Consider the following 21044-nt stretch of genomic DNA (forward strand, 5'->3'; position numbering starts at 1 on the left):
GAAGCCGCTCCTTTGGGGGGGGGGGGGGCTATGTCACGATCATTAGATGGAGTGCCCATGAATTTCAGTAGAGGGCACTCCAATCAGGACCTTTCCACATCAACCACCAGATGTCACTCGGACTCTAGCACTCATCTGTTGCACCACACCTGAACTACATTCCCCATGAGTCACTGCATCACAATCACCCTGCCACACCTGCACATCATTCATCAGCCAATTTCCTTGCCACACCTGCACCTCATTTACACACACATAAAAGCAGCACACTCACTCCCACTCTCTGCGAAGTCTTGTTTAGCCAGTCTGACTTTTCCGAGCGTTTTCCTTATGTTTTCCTTCTGTACCTGACCTTTGGATTGTTTATACCAACTCTGATTCTCTGCTGCTTGCCCCCGAAATCTGCCTGTTTCTGTTATCGATTCTGGTTATCCCTACATACCTGACGCCGTTACTGATCATTGCCTGTCTGACCATTCTCATCATTAAAGTTCTGCACATGGATCCGAACGTCTCTGTCTCATCATTACAGATGTTCATTTATATATTTCAACATGACACAATACCAGTCAATACCAGTTTGCTAAAGCAGTAATATTGTTCAAAACTTTTACTATTTAAAATAACCGCTTTCTATTTGAATATATTTTACAATTCAATGTATTCCTGTGATCATAGCTAAATTTTCAGCATCATTAGTCCAGTCTTACTCCAAGTGTAACAATATACACTATACCATTCAACAGCCTATAGAGTCCCAACCGTATATGCTGAGCGTGATTTCACCAAGTACAACATGTTACTGGAACATCATTCCAATCAACCAATCAGAATTAAGGATGAACTTTTCAGGGAATTTCAGTTTTAGGCTTACAAACCAGATTTGGTGCTTCTACAGTCTTGTTAATCAGCTATCATTTCCCTCTGATTTTAGGAATAAATTATGGGTAGGGTTAGGTTTAGGGGTAGGAATTGGATTAAGTATGTATTTCTGGATAGTAATGTTGATCCAGGATCATCAAAAGATGTTGATCCAGGAACATGTCATGGCAAAATCACGGCGACCGTCAGTATATATAGAAATTAAAACTTTTATTTAGCACACACGTGATGATAAATAAAAACAATTACTACAATAAATGTTCAATCAATTCTGTTCTTTCAATTTGAAAAAACAAAAACAATATTCTCAACATAAATAATAATAATAATTATATAAACTTATATATATATATAAACAGTAGTAGAAAATCTGAATATTAGAAGGATTTCTGAAGGATTGTGTGACTGGAGTAATGATGCTAAATATTCAGTTTGAAAGTCAGCTTTGAGTGTGCCTAATAAACTGTTTAACTGCACTTGCAAGTGAATCTCAAATAATTTTGTGGGATAATTAAATATATTCCAAATAAACTACAAACATAAAAATATTTATTTTGTCCTCAAATTCTTTCTTGTAACTCTTCCCTCTCAGTCACACACTTGACTGAATGGCTCATTATTCAGCTCATTATGCGGGTCTTTGTCTTCTCAGGTTTAAATCACAAAAATATTCATGATAGTTGATGCCTACTTGCATATGACTTTTGCAAACAAAGGGCCCTATAATACACCTGGCGCAATGTGGCACAGCACAAATGCATTTGCGCTCATTTATGCGCCCATAAGCGTGCTGGTCAAAAAAAAGAGGTGTGTTCAGGTGCATTGCTGGCACAATGCTATTTTAAGGAGCTGAAAATAGACTGTGCCATAGACCAACTCAAAACTGGTCTATAGTCTGGTGCAATGTTATTTTTTTGTTATTTAAAGAGCATACACGCTGCTTATTAAACACAGGGATGCACAGCAGCACACAAACATGCCAAATATTACAAATTAAAGGATTGCAATGCATAAGATTTTTTTTGTATGCTAATTAATATATATATATATATATATATATATATATATATGCCTACATGTCATAATGGATAGTCATCGCATGTATCAGAATTAGGCTATCTATTTGCTCACACACGAGCAGCTCTATTTCATCTCTGAGACGTGTTCTGTCTTTGCGATTGCCAAATTCCACCGTGTGAATAGTAAATCTGCCTTGGCACGAGCGAAACTGGCTCTTAAAGGGAATGGAAGATGAGACTCTGATTGGTTTATTGCACGTTATGCCTAAAAAAACACTCATTACTCATTAAGGGAATAGGGACAACCCGTTTAGACCATGCGCCCGGGCACACCAACCGTTTTTCCGTTGTTAAAATAGCAAAAGCCGTGCGCTTTACACTTTGCTTTATATTGTTAAAATAGGGCCCAAAAAGTGTCTTAGAAATATTTTTTATCAATCTATTGTTTTCTGAGAGTAAACAAGATGATTTTCACATCATTTAGAAAGAAAAATTCTACGCTTCAAGATCCAGGTTTGACAGTCTTGTGAACAAATATTCTGTATTTGATTTATGACCTTATTTCAGTGACTTCAAAATTTTAGGTTTTCACTAACTACGCATGAGCGTTGTTTTCTCAAAAACAAAATCATGTAGATACATGCTATTTACATATTATTTTAGCCAAGTTTGTGCTGATTACAGTGTTTTCAGACTTAAGCCATGTATAAGCTTAGAAGCAACTGAAAAAAGCACAAAAGTCAGGGCATGTCAAAACTTCTCCAGGCCCCCAAAACCTCCTAGACCTCAAAGGGTTACACCGCATAAACAAATTTCATTACACCAAATACACAAACTAATGCTCTTTTGAGCAATGTCATATGACCCCTTTAATTACAAAATCTAATGGCCAAAATATTTTGAAAAGCAGTGTTTGAAATGTTCATTTTATCTCACTATTACAGTAGGAAGTGTAACACACTTTTTTAATACTCAAGTTTTTAATACACTTTCACAGTAACCATAAAGCACACAGAAATACAGTAGCAGCCAAAAGTGATGTCCAGATTCCAAAATCCAAATTAAACACTTGTACAACTACACAATACGCTTAGCAAATCTACATGAACATAACATTAATGTTTGATTAAAGGGTAAAGATATCATTCTTCCTATGCTGGACATCACTTTTTGGCCACTGCTGTACATTACTACTGTATACACCGGGTACAAGTTTATAGACGGTATTTTAAACTCCTTAAAAAACACAAGAGCAAAAACACATATCTTAAAAGAAAATACAATAGATAACTTACTATGAAACCTTGACCAGACCTTATAAAGGAGAACAAAGAGAGCCAGTATCAAGATTAGGATGATGATGAGAGCTATCCACCAAAGTCCACTCTCTGAAGGAAAAGAACATGAGGAATAAACATAATATATAACTTATACATAACTTATAATATACTTGCACAGCTGATTCATAATGCACTCTAAATGACTGGATAACAATATCCTGGTCAAAACTATCAGTAATCACAGAAACCAAATTGAATGACATGAACTCTTTCCATTTGACTTGATACAAAGTCCAAATGGCCCAAAATGTTTGTACTTATTTTGAAAGTAGAAACAGAGTATGTTGCCAATAAAGTATTTTGTTAGCATTAAGATATACATCAATGCCATTTGCTGTCTTCTATGCTAAACAGCCAGCAGACGTGCAGTAATGGTTTTCTAGACACTGTATGTTTGTACTAGTTGATATTTTCTGATGAAGGGTAACATACTGTAATTTGCCGGTCTCTACCATGGTAAGGCCATTGTTTACAGTATCACATGGCATACTGTAATAAAAAATAATGCCTGACATCTCAAATGCTCTCTCTCTGACACACACTTTGAGAACTGGGGTTTCATTACTTGATATAAATTGCTCCTAGTACGACAAGAACTGATTATATTGGGTCGTCTGGTTTGGAAATATTAAATAGCTGAAAATCTGTACCAATTGATTCACCGATTAACCATTAACATAAGCTGGATTAATTTACTGTCAAATATATTGTATAAAATGAAAGAGGATAGATGAAAATGTAATGTTCCATGTACTTAAAATTGCAAAAAAATAATAATTTTTTTGAACAGTAAGATTTTTGATGTTTTTAAAAGAAGTTTCTTCTGCTCACCAAGCTTGCAATGTTTTATTTACTATTTAAAATAACAATTTTCTATTATAATATATATTTTAAAATGCTATTTATTCCTGTGACGCACAGCTGTATTTTCAGCATCATTCCTCCAGTCTTCAGTGTCACATGATCTTCAGAAATCATTCTAACATACCGATTTACTGCTAAAGAAACATTTTATTATTATTATTATTATTATTATCAATATTTAAAACAGTTGAATATTGAGTAAAACATTTTCAGGATTCTTTGATGAATGGATAGATCAAAATGTCTGAACTAAAAAGCTTGTGTAACATTATACACTAGCTATACCATTCAAAAGCTTGGAGTCAGTATAATGTTTTTCTGAATAACTTTAATTTAAAAATATTTTGTACAGAAATTAATCCTTTTATTTAGCAAGGATGCTTTAAATCGATCAAAAGTGATGATAAAGACATTTATAATGTTACAAAAGATTTCTATTTCAGATAAATGATATTCTTCTGAACTTTCTATTCATTAAATAAACATGAAATAAGTCTACTCAGCTGTTTTCAACATAATAATAATAATAATAATAATTATTGTTTTATGAGTAGCAAATCAGCATATTAGAATGATATCTGAAGGATCATGTGACTCGAGTAATGATGCTAAAAATATATATTTGAAATCACAGGAATAAATAAAATTTTAAATTATATTCAAATAGAAAATATTTTAAATATATATTTTTTTCTAAATTGTCAAACAAATGTCATTTGCTTTGATATATATTGTTTAATTCTATTCCATTTACATTCAGAACATTAGAAGTGTGAAATGTCCAAAAACTTGAATGTACATACAACATCCAAAAACAATCCACCTTATTTTTCATGTAAGAGCAGAATTTTCTAATTTCTTTATCGATGATCCTATTTGGGCATGAATAATATTTAGTGCTAAGCTGAAGTTGTTGATAACAGTAGAAACCTAACATAAAAGCACAAAGAGGGATAGCTTGAATGAATATTCTGTCATTTACTTACTCTCAGGTTGTTGCAAACCTGTGTTCATTACTTTTTTGCTGCTGAACACAAAGGAAGTAATTTCGAAGAATGTTTGTTACCAAGCAAATCTTGGGTCCAATTGACTTCCATAGTAATAAGAAATAATATTATGGAAGTGAATAGGATCCAAGAATAGTTTGTATATTAACATTATTCCAAACTGTACTGGGACTGGAACACCATGGTGCCATGAACAAAATACTTTTGCTATTTTTGGTAAATAGGGGGTACGGAGTTTATCGGTTTCTCCTGAGCATCTGACTGACTTCAGTGTTTTGTTTTGCAGATTATGAGCAAGGTGGCCATGAGACCACACGAACTGAACCATTGCAGCTGCTCCTTCAGTACAGTGATGCCTAAAGTCCAGGCATTGACAGACCACACTTATGCCTCAAGGGTTAAAATAATGTTACACAAGGCAATATAATTCCACGGTGAAGATCCCTTAGCCCTTGCCATTTTCAAGAATGACACTAGCACTTTATTGTACACTGTTAAATTCTACACTTCCCATTTTAAGATGCACATAATTAATCAAATTCCAATGATCCAAAATAAAAAATATATTTTAGTTATATTTTTTTATCACTCCTACGCACATTAACTAACGGCTAGCGAAACGGAAGTCTAACACATAATAAGGAATTATATCATCGTACATGTCACAGTATTCTGTCTTTCTGTCACTGTCTTCTGTGAGTGTTGTGTTTGTTTGGTGCCATGTGCTTTTGTCCTGTCTCTTTTCTTACCCCACCTATCTTGTTACCTCATCATTGTTTTAGTTGCTTCACCTGTATTTCTCCCTTGCTCCCAGACTCATTTACCTTCACTCTGCACACCTGTCTCTTAATCACACACACAGCTGTTGCTCATTGTCATGGACTATATATTCTCGTCTCACACACCACTCTGTCAGGCTGTATTAATTGTTAGATGTTAATCGTGTTTGCATTTTGCCCTTTTCTGATTCTGCTCTTGTCCTTGTTATCGGTTCTGTTTTGTTTTTGCCTGTTTTGTTTTAATTAAAAGATTCTTCCCTGCATTTGGACCCAGACCCTGTTCTTTCCTTGGCGCCCTCTGACGCGACATGACAGTACCTATTTCCGCATTTCAAAATAAGGTGGATAGAACATCTCGGAACCACCTCAACATAAAAACTAATCTGACACTCAGTGATTTTAATAAATGATACTTACCTTTAAACAGATCTCTTTCATAGACCGGATCACTGGTGCTATTTCTCAAGGCATTCTCGAGTGTGCATGTGTAGAAGAAATCTGGATTTCCTTGTTTTTCAACTTTGATAAGTTCTCCATTTGGATAGTGGGGTGAACCCTTCAGTGTGCCTCCAGTAGAATTCTTCCAGATGATCGTTTCACTGTACTCACATATTAAATACACCGCATCAGGGTTAGCTTTAATCGTCTCTATTTTTATCACAGGTTTGCGGACCAGTGCTGTGAAAGAAACAAAGAAAAAAACATATTAAGTTCCACTTTTCTTTTTAGAGTACAATATGATTGCACCAGAGAATAATGCTGCGATACTAACACAGACTATCACTTACAAATGTAGTATATTGTATATTTGGAGGTGTACCATGTTTGGTGATATTAGAATCACACATACCATCTGTGTTAATCACTGTAAATGCATCAGTGTGAATTATATCCACTTACGCAAAACTTCCAATTTGAATCTTTGTTTCTCCTCTTTATGGTTGATATCGATGGTATAAAGTCCACTATGTTCAACAGTTAAATCAGTTATAGTGATTTGTCCAGTCATTTTATTAAGAGTTGTGATGTCTTTGAATCTCGGATTCGGAATGGAAACAGCAACTTCTTCTTTATCCCATTCAATCGCTTTTACAACAGATTCACCGTTTCTTTGTTTCCATAAAATGCTGCTGACAGGAGGATTTATGCTGGTCGGACCAAAAGACACTGTACCACCGACTTCAACAAAAACTTTTTTCACTTCTTGACCTGGTTTGTCAAATGAAAGAATATGTTAGTTGACATACAACAAGCAAATTTTAGGGGTGCACGTTAAATATCGTCCGAAATCACGCACCTGATAGAATTTACTACTGATTAGAGAACCAGCTTTACTCATGAGATGTGCATTCATTATCAGCTGATATCTATTGTGAACCCCTAGCAAAATTCTAGCTTCTGGAAAGCATGGCAACAAAAGTACCCGATAATGAACTATATTCAGACACGATATGTCATATACCTACCATACAAATATAAACAGAACACATAATTATAATACCTTACATTTATATAGTGCTTTTCTAGGCACTCAAAGCACATTACATTGTGAGGGGTATCTCCTCATCCATCAGCAGTGTGTAGCATCCACGTGGATGATGTGACGGCAGCCATATTGCGCCAGAACGCCCACCACACACCAGCTTACTGGTGGAGAGGAGATAGAGTGATGAAGCCAATCAGCAGATATGGGGATTGTTAGAAGGCCATGATGGTCAGAGGCCAATGGGCTAATTTAGCCAGGATGCTGAGGTCACACCGTTACTCTGATTGTTATTATCATGTAATAATAAAATAACCAAGGCATCAAAATCGAAACTATAAACTACACAAAACTAGGCCACGACAAAGACAGTTCTATATCTTTATATAATCTTTGCACCACAGTCACTTGGTATTTGTAAATTATACACACTATTATAATGTTTTAAAATTAAACAGCAGTGAACTAACATTAGCTAAGAGCAGCCACCACCCCGTCATGGAGAAAATGTTGAGTGAAATATTGAGTAACTTTACCAGAAGCTGCTCCGATGGCGATGAACAAACTGCAGATGACGGTCATCCAGTATTTCAGAGGAAACATTTTTCAAAGTAAACTTTCATGTGTTCTTCTTTTATTTTTTTTTTTAGCAAGTATTTGAGGAACATGCCTCAGAGGCCAAGCGAAGACAGAAACCGTAAAGGAAGTCAGTTTGAAACAAAACTGAAAGTAGAATGTGGTTCACATTGTTGGATAGGCCTATACCACCGTTTGTTGTGGTTTTCAAAACATTTTTAATTAGGCCTATAATAAATATAAAATACCGTTTAATCTTTTTAATAATTTATAAATACTAAATATACCTCATATATTGCATTTGAGGGTTTATAGTCATCACTTCTAGCAGAGTTAGGGCTGAGGGATCATAAGATTCAGGGAATATAAGGCTGAAGGAACACATAACATTGGATACAACATTTCTATACATAATACAGTTTGTTTATATTCTGATCATATGTTCTGTTCTAAATGTTCTGTATCATTTTTGTATCATTTAGTTAGAAGGTTCATTAGTAAATATTAGTTAACTACCTTAGTAATGAATGAATGATTGAATGAATGAGGCATTTGCATAGTACAATTCGACTCTTTACAACAAGTGCAATGGGATCTTTAATGACCACAGAGGGTCAGGACCTTAGTTTAACGTGGGTTTTCTTTCTTTCTTTTTTTTTTAAATCTGTTTATTGAACCTGTACAATAATAACAGGATACAAATAAAGGAGAATCATGAAAAAATATATCTGTATCCACAGCAGGAGAATGTGCTGTCTAGCTAATAATGTTAAGAATGCAAAAGTCTTTGCAGTATTTCCAGATAAACCAGTGACATTTGAAGAAAGTCCAAAAAGTGCAACCAAAGTGCAAGGCTCGATCTGTTTCTCTGTCACTAAAGAAAAACAATTAAAGATTGATAGCCAAAAAGAAGTTATTGATGGACATAACCAAAACATATGTATTAAATCTGCAGTGTTCTGATGGCTACGATCACAGAGAAGATCAATACCAGGTTAGATTTTTGCCAAACTCACTTTTGTCCAGTAAATCCGGTGAAAAAAATTTAATTGGATAAGACTATGATGTGTACAAATGGAGGTGGTCTGAACACGGGACAGGATCTGGTTCCAAGTCTCGGCAGAGATCCGACTCCCATTGTTGTTAAATAAAAGAGAGAGAGGAAGTGGAAATGGAGGAAATCAGCCTGTATAGCGTTGACAACACCCCCTTTTTATCTAAGGCTACTTCAAGAATCTGATCAAGCAATGTTCTTTGGAGGAAGATTCTGACAATCAGGGAATGAGTTTTTAACAAAATTTTGGAGCTGCAATTATCTAAAAAATGTGCACCAGAGAGAGATAATTTTTATTTCAACTGAGAAAAGCAGGGAAAACATTATCAATGTAAATTCCCAACTGAAATACTTTTCTGAAGATACTCTAAATCTCCTCCTGAATTTGAATTTATGAATTTAAAAAATCTTAAAACATTTTACTTTCGCCAGAGGATTTTATTTAAAATGATTTACATTCAATATATAGGCTTACCATGTAATTAGTTCATGCATGCCCTGAGGAGAAAAAAAATCAATCCCATTGCATTGATATCTACATTTAACAGAAAATAATACATCATCTACTCTTCACCCAGTCCAAAAACAAAGCTATGGTGCCATTTAGAGATTATGATATTGTCCTTCCTTGAACAACAACAAAAAAAAAATCTTTGCATATGTATTCATATTCATTCATATATTCAGGACATTCATGTTATTCATAAATGTTTGTTTTCGGTTTTAGAAAGCAATACACAGAATATTAGAAAACACATTTCAAATGTTTTAAAAGATTACACAATAATAGTGTCATGAAAAGGAATTATAATCAGGAAAAGGGTGATAATAAAGTTACACAGAGATGTATTAGTTTGCTAAACATGTCCTCTATGATTAATAATGTTGTACTGCTAGTAAAGGCTGTCTAGTCTTTAAACAGATCTCTCTCATAGACCGGATCACTGGTCTCTGGACTTGTGCTGTTCTATAGTTTGCATCAGTAGAATTAAGTTTTCTGGATTTCCTTTTTTCTCAGCTGTGATGGATTCATCTGTGGGATGGTGCTCTGCGCTCTTCAGAATTTGTCCAGCAGAATTCTTCCAGACGTTCATTCCACTTAGATACACAACATCAGGGCTATATTTTAATTCTCTCTATTTCTAATCACAGGTTTGGGGACCGGCGCTGCGAGAGAAATGATAAAACAGTTTATGCATTTCAAGTCCACAGAAATGCAAAACAAAACAAAATGAAGCAACTACATTAGCCTTTAAAATTGTTCTGACAATATCATAGTACAATAATTATGTCTGTTTGTAATACCATGGTACTTTAAACCAAAGCCAAATGCTTAAAAAAAAAAGTACAATAATAGTACAGTGTTTTTCGGACATGTACCTTGGCAGTACTTTGACATTTTCTTTGCGGTACTTTGGACTATCAGGTAAATATGAAAGAAACATGGTATTAAAACCTGACATTGTTGTATGTGAGGTAAAGCAAAACAACCATAATATTAATACAAAAAATAATACAGTCTTTTTTACACTATTAGTATTAATGAATAAAATAATCAATATCCTCTCACCCATCACTTCCAAGTTGAATCTTTGTTCCTGTTCTTTACTGTTGATGTCAATGGTATATTCTCCACTATGTTCAGCATTTAAATGAGTTAAAGTGATCTGTCCAGTTTTCTCATCAAGAGTCGTGATGTCTCTGAATCTCTGATTCGAGATGAAAACACCATCATCAACATCCCATTCAATCGCTTTTACAACAACTCCACCGTTTCTGTGTTTCCATATAATGCTGCTGACAGGAGGATTTCAGCTGGTCGGACGAAAAGACACTCTACCACCAACTTCTCCAAATACATTCACTTCTTTTCCTAATAAATAAAACATGAAAGTAGCAAATGAGAATCAATAAAATTGTTACATGTATATGAATTATTATACAGTTTGAGGCATGTCTTGTAAATTATATATTTTTAATTAATTTGAATGACAATAGATTTATTGAAAAAAGATGGCCAGCAGACTTCAATCACAGGTAATAAGGCAAATACAAAAGCGCTAAGTTTCACCGCGGCAGCCCTCGTGTGAGCCCTCCTCGTGTGAAGACTGACGAGTGTAAAGACAATCGACTCTATCTGCGCGACTCCGCCGAGCACGGACACCGACAGGGCACTTGAATATTGCTTTTCTCCTCTTTCTTTACTTTTTGTATACCTTGTTCTCAAATATCTCTTACACTTGTAGTCACTATGTGCTTTCAGATCTCTACTATCACTACTAACACTCGGAGAGCACGCAAGTACGTCGCAGGAAGGCCTGTCTGACAAACCTACGGCCTGTCCCTCTGACCTCTACTACTACGCTCTCTATTACAGTTGGTCTCTGGAACTGCCAGTCTGCAGTTAACAAAGCAGACTTCATTTCTTCTATTGCTACTCATTCCGGTCTCAACCTCATGGCACTGACAGAGACTTGGATCAAACCTGAAGATACTGCACCCCTGCAGCCCTCTCCACTAATTTCACTTGTTCCCACACTCCTCGTACCACTGGGAAGGGTGGAGGTACAGGTCTCCTTATATCAAAAGAATGGAAATTTGATCTTCAGCCATCACCTACAGGTAATGGTTCATTTGAATCACATGCCATCACTGTAACTCACCCTGTTAAAATCCACTTTTTGGTCATTTATCGTCCCCCAGGTCAATTGGGAATCTTCTTGGAGGAGTTGGATGTGCTGTTATCAAACTTTCCTGAATATGGTACTCCTCTGGTACTGCTTGGTGACTTCAACATCCACCTAGATAAACCCCAGACTGCTGACTTCAAAACTATGCTCACCTCATTTGATCTCAAGCTAGTGTCTACTACAGCGACTCACAAATCAGGCAACCAACTGGACCTCATCTACACGCGCTGTTGCTCTGTGGACAACTCTTCAGTTGCTCCACTGCACACCTCAGACCACTTCCTCATTACTGCCAACCTAGCACTTACTCCTGAAGTGCCTCACACTCCAACGCCATCTCGCCTATCTTCTGTGGTTTCATCCTCACTTCCTGCACTCTCTCAGTTTTCTGCTCTGCACACGAACAGCGCTACGGACACTATTTGCTCCACTTTAAAATTCTTGCTTGGACAACTTTTGCCCACTGTTGTCTAGACCAGCACGCACCGCCCCATCTGCCCCCTGGCTGTCCGAGGTTCTCCGTGAACATCGCTCTAAACTCAGGGCTGCAGAGAGGAAATGGCAGAAATCAAGAAACTCTACCGGCCTCAGTGTGTCTTCCTTCTCTGCAAATGTCTTCACGGCTAAAACATCCTACTACCACAACAAAATTAACAACTGTTGTGACCCTTGGACACTCTTCAAGACTTTCTCTTCTCTTCTTAATCCGCCGCCACCACCTCCTCCATCGACTCTTACAGCTGATGACTTTGCAGTTTTCTTCACAAATAAGACAAGATCCATCAGTGACCAATTCTCCACACCGCAGACTGAGGACAACTTCACAATGACCGACGCACACTCTTTCTCCTCCTTCTCCCCACTCTCAGAGATAGACATCTCCAAACTTCTCCTGTCCAATCTTCCTACTACTTGTCCACTTGATCCGATCCCCACTCACCTCCTTCAAGCGATCACATTTTCAGTCATACCTTCGCTTACTCACATTATCAACTCCTCTCTTCACTCTGGAACATTTCCCTCAGGATTCAAGCAGGCTCGGGTAACCCTAGTAAGGTACTGCTCAAGAAACCATCTTTAAATCCAGCGCTTCTTGAAAACTACAGACCGGTATCCCTTCTTCCATTCATTGCAAAGACACTTGAGCAAGCTGTGTTCAAACAGTTTTCTATGTTCCTTGTACAGAACAACCTCCTGGACAGCAACCAATCTGGCTTCAAAAGTGGCCACTCAACTGAGACTGCTCTGCTCTCGGTTACTGAAGCCCTGCGACTAGCAAGAGCAGCTTCGAAATCCTCGGTACTCATCTTACTGGACCTGTCTGCTGCTTTTGACACTGTTAATCACCAGATTCTCCTGTCCACCCTCAGAAAGATCGGCATCTCTGGAACTGCACTCCTGTGGTTTAAGTCCTACCTCTCTGACAGATCCTTCAGTGTGTCTTGGAGGGGTGATGTTTCAAAGTCACACCACCTTGCTACTGGGGTTCCTCAAGGCTCAGTACTTGGACCACTTCTCTTCTCCGTCTACATGACATCATTAGGATCTGTCAGTCAGAAGCATGGCTTTTCTTATCACTGCTACGCTGATGACACCCACCTCTACTTCTCATTCCAGACAGATGACCCGACGGTAGCTGCTCGCATTTAAGCCTGTCTGAGTGGCATTTCTAGCTGGATGAATGACCATAACCTTCAGCTTAACCTTACGAATACAGAACTCCTGGTGATTCCAGCTAACCCATTGCTTCATCACAACTTCTCTATACAGCTGGGCTCATCAACCATTACTCCTTCGAGGACAGCCAGAAACCTAGGAGTTGTGATGGATCATCAGTTAAGCTTCACAGACCACATTGCTACAACGACCCGGTCCTGCAGGTTTGCTTTATACAACATTAGGAAGATTAGACCATTCCTGTCAGAGCAAGCAACCCAACTTCTTGTCCAAGCTCTTGTTCTCTCCAGACTGGACTATTGTAATTCTCTCCTGGTGGGCCTTCCTGCATGTACTGTCAAGCCTCTGCAATTGATCCAGAATGCAGCAGCGAGGGTTGCTTCAATGAGGTTGTCTTTCAAAAAAAGCTCACATTACTCCTCTCCTCATCAGGTTACACTGGCTACCAGTAGCCGCTCGCATCAAATTCAAGGTACTGATGCTTGCCTACAAGACGACCACTGGCACGGCACCAACTTACCTAAACTCACTGGTTAAATTTTATGTGCCCTCCAGAAGTTTGTGCTCTGCAAGTGAATGACGCCTTGTGGTGCCATCCCAAAGAAGTACAAAATCACTCTCACGGACATTTCCTGGACTGTGCCCAGCTGGTGGAATGACCTCCCAATCTCAATTCGTACAGCTGAGTCTTTACTCATTTTCAAGAAACATCTAAAGACTCATCTTTTTCGCCTGCACTTAACCAACTAACACTAGCACTTTTCCTTTTCTTGTCTTTTCATTTAAAAAAAAAAAACACACACCAGGCTATGCGTTCTATACTAGACTAATTGAGACTTGTCATGGCACTTGTATACTGTTGTTGTTCTCTTCTTGTAACGATTCGTGTACCCAGAGAGACACAGGAGAGGGAGATCCAAAAGCAGTTATGCTTTAAGGGGTAATCCAAAATCGAGGTCAAACAATCCAAGGTCAAAACCAACAATCAGTCCAAAACAAAAACAAACAAAGGAAAGGAAAGGGAAAGTAATGGAATGGAAACTCGGAAAACGAGAAGGCAGGGAGGAATCTCGGGGAACGAGAAGGCTGGATATATGAACGGTAAGGACTCCAAACAAACAACAGGGAAAGACAGGTATTTATAAGGAGGCTAATGACAATAGATTGCCTGCACCTGGTGCAATTAATTGGAGAGCAATTACTGTGAAGACAGGACCAGATTAGAGGAATTATAGTGACTATGGTGAAGTGCCTAAGGGGAAGTGAGCCCACTAGTGGACACCCAGGGAAACAGAACTCCTGGTGATTCCAGCTAACCCATTGCTTCATCACAACTTCTCTATACAGCTGGGCTCATCAACCATTTCTCCTTCGAGGACAGCCAGAAACCTAGGAGTTGTGATGGATCATCAGTTAAGCTTCACAGACCACATTGCTACAACTACCCGGTCCTGCAGGTTTGCCTTATACAACATTAGGAAGATTAGACCCTTCCTGTCAGAGCAAGCAACCCAACTTGTTGTCCAAGCTCTTGTTCTCTCCAGACTGGACTATTGTAATTCTCTCCTGGTGGGCCTTCCTGCATGTACTGTCAAGCCTCTGCAATTGATCCAGAATGCAGCAGCGAGGGTTGCTTCAATGAGGTTGTCTTTCAAAAAAAGCTCACATTACTCCTCTCCTCATCAGGTTATACTGGCTACCAGTAGCCGCTCGCATCAAATTCAAGGTACTGATGCTTGCCTACAAGACGACCACTGGCACGGCACCAACTTACCTAAACTCACTGGTTAAATTTTATGTGCCCTCCAGAGGTTTGCGCTCTGCAAGTGAACGACGCCTTGTTCTGCCATTCCAAAGAAGTATAAAATCACTCTCACGGACCTTTTCCTGGACTGTGCCCAGCTGGTGGAATGACCTCCCAATCTCAATTCGTACAGCTGAGTCTTTACTCATTTTCAAGAAACATCTAAAGACTCATCTTTTTCACCTGCACTTAACCAACTAACACTAGCACTTTTCCTTTTCTTGTCCTTTCATTTAAAAAAAAAAACACACACCTGGCTATGCGTTCTATACTAGACTAATTGAGACTTGTCATGGCACTTGTATACTGTTGTTGTTCTCTTCTTGTAACGATTCGTGTACCCAGAGAGACACAGGAGAGAGAGATCCAAAAGCAGTTATGCTTTATTAAGGGGTAATCCAAAATCGAGGTCAAACAATCCAAGGTCAAAACCAACAATCAGTCCAAAACAAAAACAAACAAAGGAAAGGAAAGGGAAAGTAATGGAATGGAAACTCGGAAAACGAGAAGGCAGGGAGGAATCTCGGGGAACGAGAAGGCTGGATATATGAACGGTAAGGACTCCAAACAAACAACAGGGAAAGACAGGTATTTATAAGGAGGCTAATGACAATAGATTGCCTGCACCTGGTGCAATTAATTGGAGAGCAATTACTGTGAAGACAGGACCAGATTAGAGGAATTATAGTGACTATGGTGAAGTGCCTAAGGGGAAGTGAGCCCACTAGTGGACACCCAGGGAAACAGAACTCCTGGTGATTCCAGCTAACCCATTGCTTCATCACAACTTCTCTATACAGCTGGGCTCATCAACCATTTCTCCTTCGAGGACAGCCAGAAACCTAGGAGTTGTGATGGATCATCAGTTAAGCTTCACAGACCACATTGCTACAACTACCCGGTCCTGCAGGTTTGCCTTATACAACATTAGGAAGATTAGACCCTTCCTGTCAGAGCAAGCAACCCAACTTGTTGTCCAAGCTCTTGTTCTCTCCAGACTGGACTATTGTAATTGTCTCCTGGTGGGCCTTCCTGCATGTACTGTCAAGCCTCTGCAATTGATCCAGAATGCAGCAGCGAGGGTTGCTTCAATGAGGTTGTCTTTCAAAAAAGCTCACATTACTCCTCTCCTCATCAGGTTATACTGGCTGAAGTGAAGATGGTGAAGTGCCTAAGGGGAAGTGAGCCCACTAGTGGACACCCAGGGAAACAGAAACAGCGTGACATTACCCCCTCCTCCACGGAGCAGCTGCCAGATGCTCCACCCGAAACCAAGGGAAAACCAACAGAAAAAGAGACTAGGAAGGAAGTGGAGCTGCGGAGGACTAGGGGGAGGGACGGAGGGCCAGATTACATGGTAAAACAGAGACAAGAGGACCAGGTAGAATGGGGAGACAGAGACAAGACAACCAGGTAAAATGGGGAGACAGAGACAAGAGAAGTGGAACACAAAACAAGGAGTCCAGGAAGGTGGTGGACTGGCGGAGGATCAGGGGGAGGGACGGAGGGCCAGGTCCTAGAGGGAAATGGAACAACAGACACAGACTCAAAACCCAGGAGGGAGGTGGACCGGCGGAGGATTAGGGGAAGGGACGGAGGGCCAGGTCCAAAGGAGGAAACAGACAGAAAACACAAAAGAAAAACCAAAACACAAAAACATAAGTCCATAAAGGACATCACGTGACACCCACCAGGGCGGAGCAGAAGACCACCACAACCGTGTGGTCAGGGCGGAAGCCCCCCAGGGCGGAGCAGAAGACCACCACCTCCGTGTGGTCGGGACGGATGCCCCCCAGGACGGAGCAGAAAACCACCACCACCATGTGGTCAAGGCAGAAGCTCTTCAGGGCTGAGCAGAAGACCACCACAACCGTGTGGTCAGGGTGGAGCAGAAGACCACCACATCCTTGTGGTCGAGGCCGGAGTCCCCCAGGGCGGAGCAGAAGACCACCACAACCGTGTGCTCAGGGCGGAAGTTGAAACTCTGGTAATCCTATGGTGTTTCTACTGGATTCCAGAAGATCGGTGCTGACTTGACTCCGCTCATGAAGATTATTGTTGACTTGCAATTTTTCATGAAGATACCCGTTGACTTGACTCAGTCCTTGAAGATCACCAGTGACTTGACTCTGTCCTTGAAGATCACCAGTGACTTGACTCTGTCCTTGAAGATCACCAGTGACTTGACTCTGAAAGGTCAACAGTGACTAGCCTTGTCTCTGAAAAGTCAATGGTGACTAGTCCTGACTCTGGAAGGTCCACGAGCACCTGACTAGACTCTGGAGGTTCAACCGGAACCTGACTCAACTCTGAAAATTCAACGGTCACCTGACTCGACTCTGGAAGGTCCACAGGAACAAGTCCTGACTCTGGAGGGTCAACGGTGACTAACACTGACTCTGGAAGGTCGACGGTGACTAACCCTGACTCTGGAGGGTCTACGAGCACCTGACTCGACTCTGGAGGGTCCACGAGCACCTGACTCGACTCTGGAGGGTCCACGAGCACCTGACTCGACTCTGGAGGGTCCACGAGCACCTGACTCGACTCTGGAGGGTCCACGAGCACCTGACTCGACTCTGGAGGGTCCACGAGCACCTGACTCGACTCTGGAATATCAATGGGCACCTGACTCGACTCTGGAATGTCAACAGGAATCTGACTTGATTCTGGGGAATCAACTGGAACGTGACTCGACTCTGGAGGGTCAACCGGAACCTGACTCAACTCTGGAAGGTCAACCGGAACCTGACTTGATTCAGGAGGATCAACTGGAACGTGACTTGACTCTGGAAGGTCAACAGGAACTAGCCCTGACACTGGAAGGTCAATGGTAACTAACCCTGACTCTGGAAGGTCGACGGTGACTAACCCTGACTCTGGAGGGTCCATGACTCTGGAAGGTCAATGGTAACTAACCCTGACTCTGGAAGGTCGACGGTGACTAACCCTGACTCTGGAGGGTCCATGAAGACCTGACTCGACTCTGGAGGGTCAACCGGAACCTGACTCAACTCTGGGAAGTCAACGGGCACCTGACTCAACTCTGGAAGGTCAACAGGAATCTGACTCAACTCTGGAGGGTCAACCGGAACCTGACTCAACTCTGGAGGGTCAACGGGAACCTGACTCAACTCTGGAGGGTCAACGGGAACCTGACTCAACTCTGGAGGGTCAACGGGAACCTGACTCAACTCTGGAGGGTCAACGGGAACCTGACTCAACTCTGGAGGGTCAACGGGAACCTGACTCAACTCTGGAGGGTCAACGGGAACATGATTCGACTCTGGAAAGTCAATCGGAACCTGACTCAACTCCGGAGGGTCAACGGGAACTTGACTCAACTCAGGAAAGCCCATTGTAACTGCCATCCTCTGCAGTGGCTCCAGGCTGGCGGCCATGTTGCGCAGCGGCGCTGGGTTGGTGGCCATCGTATACTGTGGTGCTGGCTCAGCAGACGTGATGTGAACAGTCTTGGGAATCTCTAGGATTTTTGACAGCATGGAGAAATAATAAGCTGATAAGCTTATTATAAGATAAGCTGGCGGCCATCTTGCACAGTGGCGCTGGACTGGTGGCCACTTTGTGCTGTGGCGCTGTGCTGGCGTCCATCTTGCCTCGTGGCGCTGGGTTGGCAGCCATCTTGTGGTGTGGCGCTGGACTGGCGGCCATCTTGCCTTGTGGCGCTGAGCTGGCGGCCATCTTGAACTGTGGCGCTGGACTGGTGGCCACTTTGTTCTGTGGCGCTGTGCTGGCGTCCATCTTGCCTCGTGGCGCTGGGTTGCCAGCCATCTTGTGCTGTGGCGCTGGGCTGGCGGCCATCTTGCCTCGTGGCGCTGAGCTGGCGGCCATCTTGTGGTGTGGTGTGGGGCTGGCTTCCATCTTGCCTCGTGGTGATGGGTTGGCGGCCATGCTGCGCAGCGGCGCTGGGTTGGCGGCCATCTTGTGCAGCGGCACTGGACTGGCGGCCATCTTGCACAGCGGCGCTGGCTCAGCTGATTTGCGCCTCCTCTCCCCTCTCTGTCCACAATGGGGAAACGGCGGCTCCCATCCGAACCCCGGGTAAACTGGAGGCCACAGTGGAGATCACTGCCGGACATCCTCTCGACTACTCGCTCCGGAGCGACCTCCCCTGGTTCCACGGAACACAACCAGGCGAGTACCCTCAAAGCCATTCCTCTCCCGCTTGATGGCTGGGGAGGAAATTGGAGCAGACATACCGCTGGATCTCTAGGATGGAGTCCTTCTGTAACGATTCGTGTACCCAGAGAGACACAGGAGAGTGAGATCCAAAAGCAGGTATGCTTTATTAAGGGATAATCCAAAATCGAGGTCAAACAATCCAAGGTCAAAACCATCAATCAGTCCAAAACAAAAACAAACAAAGGAAAGGAAAGGAAAGGAAAGGAAAGGGAAAGGAACGGAACGGAATGGAATGGAATGGAATGGAATGGAATGGAAACTCGGAGGACGAGAAGGCAGGGATGAATCTCGGGGAATGAGAAGGCTGGATAGACGAACGGTAAGGACTCCATACAAACAACAGGGAAAGACAGGTATTTATAATGAGGCTAATGACAATAGATTGCCGGCACCTGGTGCAATTAATTGGAGTGCAATTACTGTGAAGACAGGACCAGACTAGAGGAATTATAGTGCCTATGGTGAAGTGCCTAAGGGGAAGTGCGCCCACTAGTGGACACCCAGGGAAACAGAGACTGACGGCGTGACACTTGTTGACCTGACTGCTTCTATTGTTCTCATTTGTAAGTCGCTTTGGATAAAAGCATCTGCTAAATTATTAAATGTAATGTAAATGTAAGATAAGTATCAGAAGAGACTGAAAAGTTTACAACCATTGCTGAAGTGATTGTTTTGAACCAGAATTAACTTGCAAAACATACAATACTACTTGAGCTAAAATATTTGTGTCAGTAGTGTGGGGTAAAAGGCCCTCCTCACCACCTCATACAAGCTGCTCCATAAATGTTCAATAAAAAACACATTTTACCCCTCTGCAATCATAATGTAAGTAATAAAAAGCGCATATCCTTAAAGTGTATCTTCAGGTGTGTAGGCCTATTGCGATACCATTATTGTATCATGGCACTTCTTTATGTATGACTAAAAAAATACACAATATTAATAATAATATAGCTGTCAGATTCTGTTCTGTGTTTTGTGTGATTTGCTCCTCATGTGCCTTTCTTGCCCTTCTTTGGTCCTTCCTGTTCATGTCCTCATTGTTTCTTTATTAGATCATCAAGTTTCAGCTGTGTGTTATTAATTATCTCGTTTAGTTCTTCTGTTTAAGCCCTGTGTTTCACTGTCTCTAGCGTCTGCTGTTAAATGTCATCTCTTCACTCTGTGTGATTTCCTCATTGTGATTCCTATGAATGATTCAAGACTGTGATATAGTAATTCTCATGTGCTTCATATTTCCTCACTCCTGTGAATCGTGACAATAGTGTTTTATTAGTATTATTTTTAAGAACATATTAATCATATTATGCACTCACCCGTAACAGTCAACTTGAATCTTTGTTCCTGTTCTTTACTGTTGATGTTGATGGTATAAAGACCACTATGTTCAGCATTTAAATTTGTTATAGTGATCTGTCCAGTTTTCTCATCAAGAGTTGTGATGTCTCTGAATATCTGATTCGAGATGAAAACACCATAATCAACATCCCATTCAATCGCTTTTACAACAACTCCACCGTTTCTGTGTTTCCATATAATGCTGCTGACAGGAGAATCTATTCTGGTCGGACGAAAAGATACTCTACGACCAACTACACCAAATACATTCACTTCTTCACCTAATAAATAAAACATGAAAGTAGCAAATGAGAATCGATACATTTGT

The 21044-nt window shown here is 40.8% G+C and overlaps 1 protein-coding gene across 2 annotated transcripts in view; it reads right to left on the reverse strand.

Annotated features, from left to right (window-relative positions):
• Nucleotides 1-21044, reverse strand: part of LOC132143356 (uncharacterized) — a 110912-nt gene that overhangs the window by 20335 nt on the left and 69533 nt on the right. Inside the window, exons 5-7 of one of the 2 annotated variants that reach the window (XR_009434243.1) lie at nt 20695-20997; nt 10575-10877; nt 9422-10171 (exon numbers count right to left, since the gene is read on the reverse strand). The exons of the other annotated variant lie outside the window; for it this stretch is intronic. The gene's annotated coding sequence lies outside the window, so the exon portion shown is untranslated. Of the gene's footprint in view, nt 1-9421; nt 10172-10574; nt 10878-20694; nt 20998-21044 lie in introns of those variants that run through there. 2 annotated transcript variants of the gene reach the window in all.

This window comes from Carassius carassius, chromosome 7, assembly GCF_963082965.1.
Source record: "Carassius carassius chromosome 7, fCarCar2.1, whole genome shotgun sequence".
NCBI lineage: Eukaryota > Metazoa > Chordata > Actinopteri > Cypriniformes > Cyprinidae > Carassius > Carassius carassius.